Source organism: Silene latifolia, chromosome 3 (genome assembly GCF_048544455.1).
Source record: "Silene latifolia isolate original U9 population chromosome 3, ASM4854445v1, whole genome shotgun sequence".
NCBI lineage: Eukaryota > Viridiplantae > Streptophyta > Magnoliopsida > Caryophyllales > Caryophyllaceae > Silene > Silene latifolia.
This window is the reverse complement of record NC_133528.1, coordinates 122,687-129,849: the sequence shown is the minus strand read 5'-3', so window position 1 is coordinate 129,849 and position 7,163 is coordinate 122,687.

The window sequence follows — 7,163 nt, the reverse complement described above, 5'->3', positions numbered from 1 at the left end:
ACTTCTCGATGCCTACATACTTTCATGCTTTCTTATAGTTTCATTCTTCTGCTCATCGTTTTATTAGCTACCTACCTACCTACTTAATGCCTGGGACCTTTCTCAATTTGCCTTCATATAGTTGTTAACATAGCAAGGTCTGTAATAAATCACTATTAGCCTAAATCTGTTGATATTACTTAAGACGATCATATACGTTGTAAGTATAAAACATGTCAAATACTACCCTATAATTAAGCCTATATAGAGGTAGATGGGACCAACGTTTGTTATTTATCTCATCTCTCTATTTGACTCATTTTATAGTTTAAAACGAGTATTTCTGTTTTAAACAAGAATTTATGAGCCTAAGATTAATTGATTGGGCATAGTATATGTAGGTAGGGCATAGTAATTAGTAATGTATGTCCTTGGATCCCAAGAATTAAAGGGAGATAATATAGTGTGTCCATGTCTGTTTGTGAAAGTAATTAGAGGTGTCGGAAAATGGCAAAGGGGTTTTGTTTGGATTCAATTGGCTTGATATGCAAGTGTTTATTACACTGACTCTAGAAATACAAAAGAGAGAAAGAAATGGTGTGTGTGATGGGACAAGAAAGGGGACATGAATAGCCTTTCTATTTGACTTTGCCTTTTGTCACCCTACCTATACATACATACACTACTTTAAGTTCCCTTGAAACATGGGATTTTTTTCATGTTGGAAATGACTACTACTACTATTTCCTCTTCAATTCAAGAACCACCATACATATTCAAGTTTATTTCATCTACTCACATCCAGCAACTACTCTAAAAACCATGCATGCATCATGGCATTTGCGTTCTTCTTCGTTTTCTAACTCTTTCTTCTCTATTTCACCAAGTCATGATTATATACACGTGGTTGACTTGTGATAAGAACACTCATGCGGTGTCACCAAGTAGTACTGAGTTTCAATTCTACCCTTTCACATACATGCATATGTGGGAGGCCAGGGTAGGAATCACAGTGTATACGTGAAAAGGGTAATACACACTGAATATTAGTGCCACCGAATGAGTTATCCCATAATTTTAAATTTATTTCTCATTATTATGAAAATTATTTATGGATACAAGGAATTATAACCACTTCCTAATGATTATCTACAGTCAAAATGAAAAATATTGAAAAATAACCACCTAAGAATATAAATCGAATCAAAACCTAAAAGATGGGTCTAGAAATCTTAGTTGATATTCAATCTAATTAATTAGACTCGAGATGTATAAGATGATCAAGTTGAACGTGAAACCTGCTGATTCAAGTAATTAATTGAAACTAAGACTCAACTAACATTATCCGCGATCTAGTCGATCTAATTCCTAACCGAATAACTCTCTAGGTACATATTTCTAACTATTCGGTTGGGCTATTGGCCAATGATATCTATACTAGTTAAAGCAAGGTCTAGTTGGAGTATCAACTCCATCACACACTAGTATGTAGAAAGCATTGTTTGGACTATAAATTAAACTATAGTACATAGGATTATTCACTAGTTGAGTACATAGCATATAATTGAACAAGTAAGGTAACATGGTGGAATAGAAAGTAATAAATGAGAGCAGTCAGTGGTATAAGATAAAATTAGAAAGAAATGGGAATAGTAGTAAATGAAGAAGAAGTGGACTAGTGACTAGTGAGGGAGTATAATTCAGTTAGATAGGACAAGGATGTATAAATATATAAATAGTGAAGGACAGGGATGAGTTCAATAAATGATGGATCCTACAAATGTTCTTCTGGTTCTAAATTGCGTCATATATCATATCCTTGATTAAATTCATACTACATGATACATCCATATTGTCCCCATCCCTCTACGTACTCTCTCTAGACTCTCTACTCTACTACTCTTTTCTTCTGTACGTCTTTCATTCATCATTCATTCATAGACCCACGCACCCATCACATTCACGTTTATCCTTCTTTCTCTACCCTACTTCTTCTATCTTCTTCTTCACTTCCAATTTTCTAATTATACCTATGTACTCCTTTTTTGTTGTTTTGCATCATTATGTTTAATTTCACTAATACGGACTAGTTTCTACTACTATTATTTATTTATGCTTATATTAACAGTAATCCTGAGGGAAATACACCGAAGAACAAAGGAGATAGAGTGAGACATATATACTGATATGCATTAATAATGGGTTGAAACTTGATATGACGATTTAACTTGATATAAATGGGGTGCCGAACCCATCTGTTAGTAGGGCAGTAAAAAGATGTTGCCTTTATTAATGCTTCCCATCTACTTTGTCTTCTCCGAAATTCATCAAAATCCATCTTTATCTCCCTCAGTCTTTTGCTATACATTAATACATACACTTCTTTGTGCATACTTTTTTTTTGTTAATAAAAAAACTAAGAAGTTAAGTAGGGAAAGTTTGTTGAGAATATATCATGACAAATTAGAGTTGAAACTCATACTTACCATATTTAGTGATATAATGTTGAAAATCTTTCCCTACTTAACTTCTTATCATGTGCCCTTAGGGCACATGTTAGAAAAACCCATAAAAAAACATCGAAATCTATCTATATATAACATCCTCGCGGATGATGTGAGAGATAAATAAAAGTGGAAGTCTTTAACAAAGCCCAAAAGAAAAATCCGACATTAACAAGACTGGAAGAAAAAAGTTTAAATATCCGAAGTTTCCAATCCTACAAAAAATGTAAGATGGAAATCTTCATAGAACAAGAAAATCTAAAAGTTCAAAGAACGGAAATAAATTTCAGATCTTTGGACAAATCTTTAAGAAAGAAGATCTAAGAATTTAGATCTTCTCAATCTTCCAATAATACTAATATTTTTCTATAATAAGCTCAAGAAATTCTATTTACATCTTGATTTCACCTTCATTCTCAAGATACATGACTGCAAAGAAAGTCAAATCAATACTATATATTAATTCCAGAAACCAAGGGACTTCAATGTAATTAAAGAAAGTTATACAAATTAATTATTTTATATAGTTTTAAATCCATAGCACCGTGTGATGGACCCAATTAAGGGATCTCAATGCAAATACTATATAGTTTGGGTTAAAATTAAATTATATAGAAGCTTGATAATTTTCCTAAACATGGTCAATCCTTAAAATAAAACAATTAATTAAGATGATCAATTTCCTTAAAATAAAATAATTAATTAATATGGTCAATTTAAAGGAGACTAAAATAAAGAAGATGGTTGATAATTTTCCTACATATTTATAGAAGACTAGAAAATGGTCAATTTCCTTAAAATAAAATAATTAATTAACATAAACATGCACACTTATGGTATTAATTATTATCATCATAAAGTTATATACTAAATTTAAAATCTATGCAATTTTATTAAACTTTATTATAGTTAATTAGATGTATAGAGATGTTAATTATTTAAAATAAAAAAATATAATAAGTAGGTTATATATAATTCAAGTTAGATTCCATAATATATAATATTGCATAATTCTTTCGATTTGATTTAATGCATATATGTAATATATTTATATAAATATAGAATCCTCTTATAATTGCATGCCTAAAGAGTAAAAGTAATTTCGTCAGTAAAGAAAAGAATTGTAGTAACATTGTATATAGCTATATGATATTAATCACTCATTTGAATAGTAAAGTAATAATATTATCAACGAGATTAGTGAGAGCCGTAGAAACAACAACGGGAGTAGTGAAATAATCAATATTAAAGCGGGCGGGAATAGTGAAATTATCAAATGCGGCAGTAGTGACAGTAACAATAATTACGGCGGGAGTAGTGAAAGTAACCATGATAACGGGCAAGTAGTGAAATGTTATTACTATTGTTTCATTAGTAAGAGGAAAATATTAATAGCGGAAGTAATGAATTTGTCTCAAAATTTATTTCATCGTAATTTTAGGATTTGTTATAAAAAATATATTAATGATAAATTTATGGGTTATGCAATTTAAATAATTTTATTTAATGAAAAAATAATAATGGTAAGTAGAGGTAGCCCGGGCGAAGCCGGGCACCAATACTAGTCTGAAGGAAGTTAAAAACCAAAACAATAAATGAAGAAATTTCTAAAGAGAAGAAGAGCTAACTGGGGAAGAAAGCTAAGAAATAGATTCAAGGCATTCAATACCCATATTTTTCTGGATTTGTTTTTTTTTGTAGAGAGTTTTATCCTTCTCCGTACATACATTAGTCTTAGACTATATTTGGCATGACATTTCAGATAGTTTATTTGACCAAAAATTTAGCTAACTGATTTTTTTTGCGAGTGTTTGGCAAATAGCTTATTGTCCAAAAAAGCTATCTGAAATAAAATGCTACCTAGAATAGCATTTGAGATTTCAAGTACTTGAAATAAATTATCTCTCATTTTTACCCATTTAATCTATAATATTAAATAATTATCATATCTTTTTAAGACATTTTACCAAAAATCATATCAGCTATCTTTTCAGCTAGTTTACCAATAAAATCAGTTACCTTATTAGTTACCTTTTCAGGTTTCAGTTAACTTTTCAGTTTTCAGCTATTCTTTTTGGATGAAACGAGCTGAATTGAAATGAATGAAGTTGCGCTGAATACAACTGAGCTGAATTGCAGTTGAAGTAAGAATTAATTTTGTGAAGAGATGAACTGAACATAACTGACTAAAGCTGAATCGAACTGAACTAAATAGAGCTAACCTAAATTGAAATGAACTGAAATTAAGCTGAAAAGAACAAGGCCTTAATTAACAATATTAAAATATTATTTTTCTATCCTAACAATTCATACTCTTTATCTTTTCCACTTTATCCTCAGACCCATCAAAATTATGAACAACAATATATGAGACTGATAACTAAACCTATTTTTTACACAAACAAAAGCAATATTCATGAGATTTTAATAAGTTGGATCTTGGATTTTCAAGACCACTTTAAGACTTTGCTACAATCCTTTTTACTTTATCCTTACTCTCAGACTCTCAACCAAATGTCACCAAAATTTGAACCCAAGACTCTTGCCTTAGACAGTTAGACGTGGATAAACTCAGCCTTATGGTGCGTTCCTCTAAATGAGATGAACTAACTGAAGTGAGGTAAACTAAAATCAAGTCTAAAAGAAGGATACTTTATAAACCCAACCAAAAGTTGGCTAATGTATAATAAATGTAGAGGAAAACTGAGAATTGGTTCATCTGAAAAGAAAGTGAAAAAAGTGTTTATAAAGAAAAGAAAAAAAAAAGTTGAAAAATTGGGGAAATGAGTTTGGGTTGGGAAGTGATGGAAGGAATGGAATAGTAAAGAGGCGACGATCGAGTAATTGGTATGAGAAGAAGATAGTCAGGTAGTTACTAGTTAGTCAGGATGGAAAGGAATACGGACTATCAAATATGCATGCAATAATGCGTTGACATATAAACCCTAAATTTCATAACAAGTGATGAGTAGTAGAAATGATGGATGGTACGTACTCTTTTAACTCTGAATGAAGAAATACAGAAATTACATAGCATAACCTGTCCTAGCTTCATTCATAGCTATACATTTTAATTATTACATACATACATGATACATCTATCTGTACTTTATTTACACTTGTGTTAGTTTGTACTGTAAATACAATGCAACACTCTTGTCAATCAAATTTGACGCTTCATTCTTATATCTACAGTAATTATCACCAAATACTCTTACTCTCTTACCAACAAACCCATTTCAATTATTACTATTAACCCTTGATTGACATTACGTTTTAGAGCCTGTCATTTTTTCTTTTTACAACGGAGTACTGTACTCTACTTTCACCAAATACTCTCTCATCTTTCATTCATTCACTGTCAAATAAACAACTCTAAATGTAGCTACAAGGGTGATAATACGGGTAATGCCGGAGCAAGGGTGCTAACGAATACGGTAATAGCCGTCTACAAAAACAATGTCTAATCTTCCGTATGTATTCTTTTTTATTATTATTATAATTTTGGTATCCATTTAATCTTACAAAATTCATATCATGAAAAATACGAAATTAGTGACACTGGGGGTAATAAATTCGATAATATCCCGTCTTGCTCCACCATTGCTTGTAACTGTGCATGTAACAGGAAGGTGAGATTGATGTATGTATGAACAGAGAAAACCAAATAAGTGAACAATGTGTAGGGACATAAAAGACACTAAATATAAAATACTACTCTCTCTATCTCCGTCATTTATTGTCATTTTACATCTTAACGTGTCTCAGTCATTTGTTGTCATTTTTATTTTAAAAATGAATTTAATAAGTAATTTAATCATTCACCCTCAATTTATTCTACCTGTCATTGAGTAATTGGACCTCTCCCATTTTCTTGGTCTTTATGCTAAAATCAAAGCACAACAAATAACGGAGACGAAGGGAGTATTAAATTAACACAAACTCTGAGCAAACTTAGTACAAGGCTTAGCCCCGACCAATGACTCACCCATCAAAGCAGATGTTGGGTTTTAACATTACACCCCATTTTCCTTCCCCCATGATTTTTTCACCTTATTTAATTGCTCTTCTTCTTAAATTAACATGCATCATACAAGTATTAACTATCCTTGGTAAATAATGACTGCTCTTTTTATTTTATTTTTCGTCTATCTCACTAAAATAATCTTTTTAATTCTATCTATTTCAATTGATGCAATTCGTCTATTCACACCTTTTTCGAACTATATAGAGTAAAAACCGATTGATTAATTATAAGGTCGTTCGACCTCTACAAATGATGTAAAAACTGACAAATTACAACCTTATAAAAGTTAAACAAAAACAATCATTTATACAACAAAAAGATCACTAATTTGAATAAAAAACGCTTCTAAATTCTCTCTATTGACTCAAAGTTTAGCAATCACTTTATACTTCATCAACTTACATTATTGCAATTTGTACAACAGCTTAATCTCAATCCACCATTGGTAGTTAATACGAATACCAAGCTAATACATCGAACTAATTATTCCCTGGCCAATATAACACATACAAATTATTCTCTTTATCTCAATCATTTGCTTACGTTTAATTAAAATAACTCTCATAAAAAATATAAAAGGTAAACAAATAATTTGAATTGAAGAAGTAACAAACCACCAAAACATCATTAAATTGAATTAAAGCTCGACGATC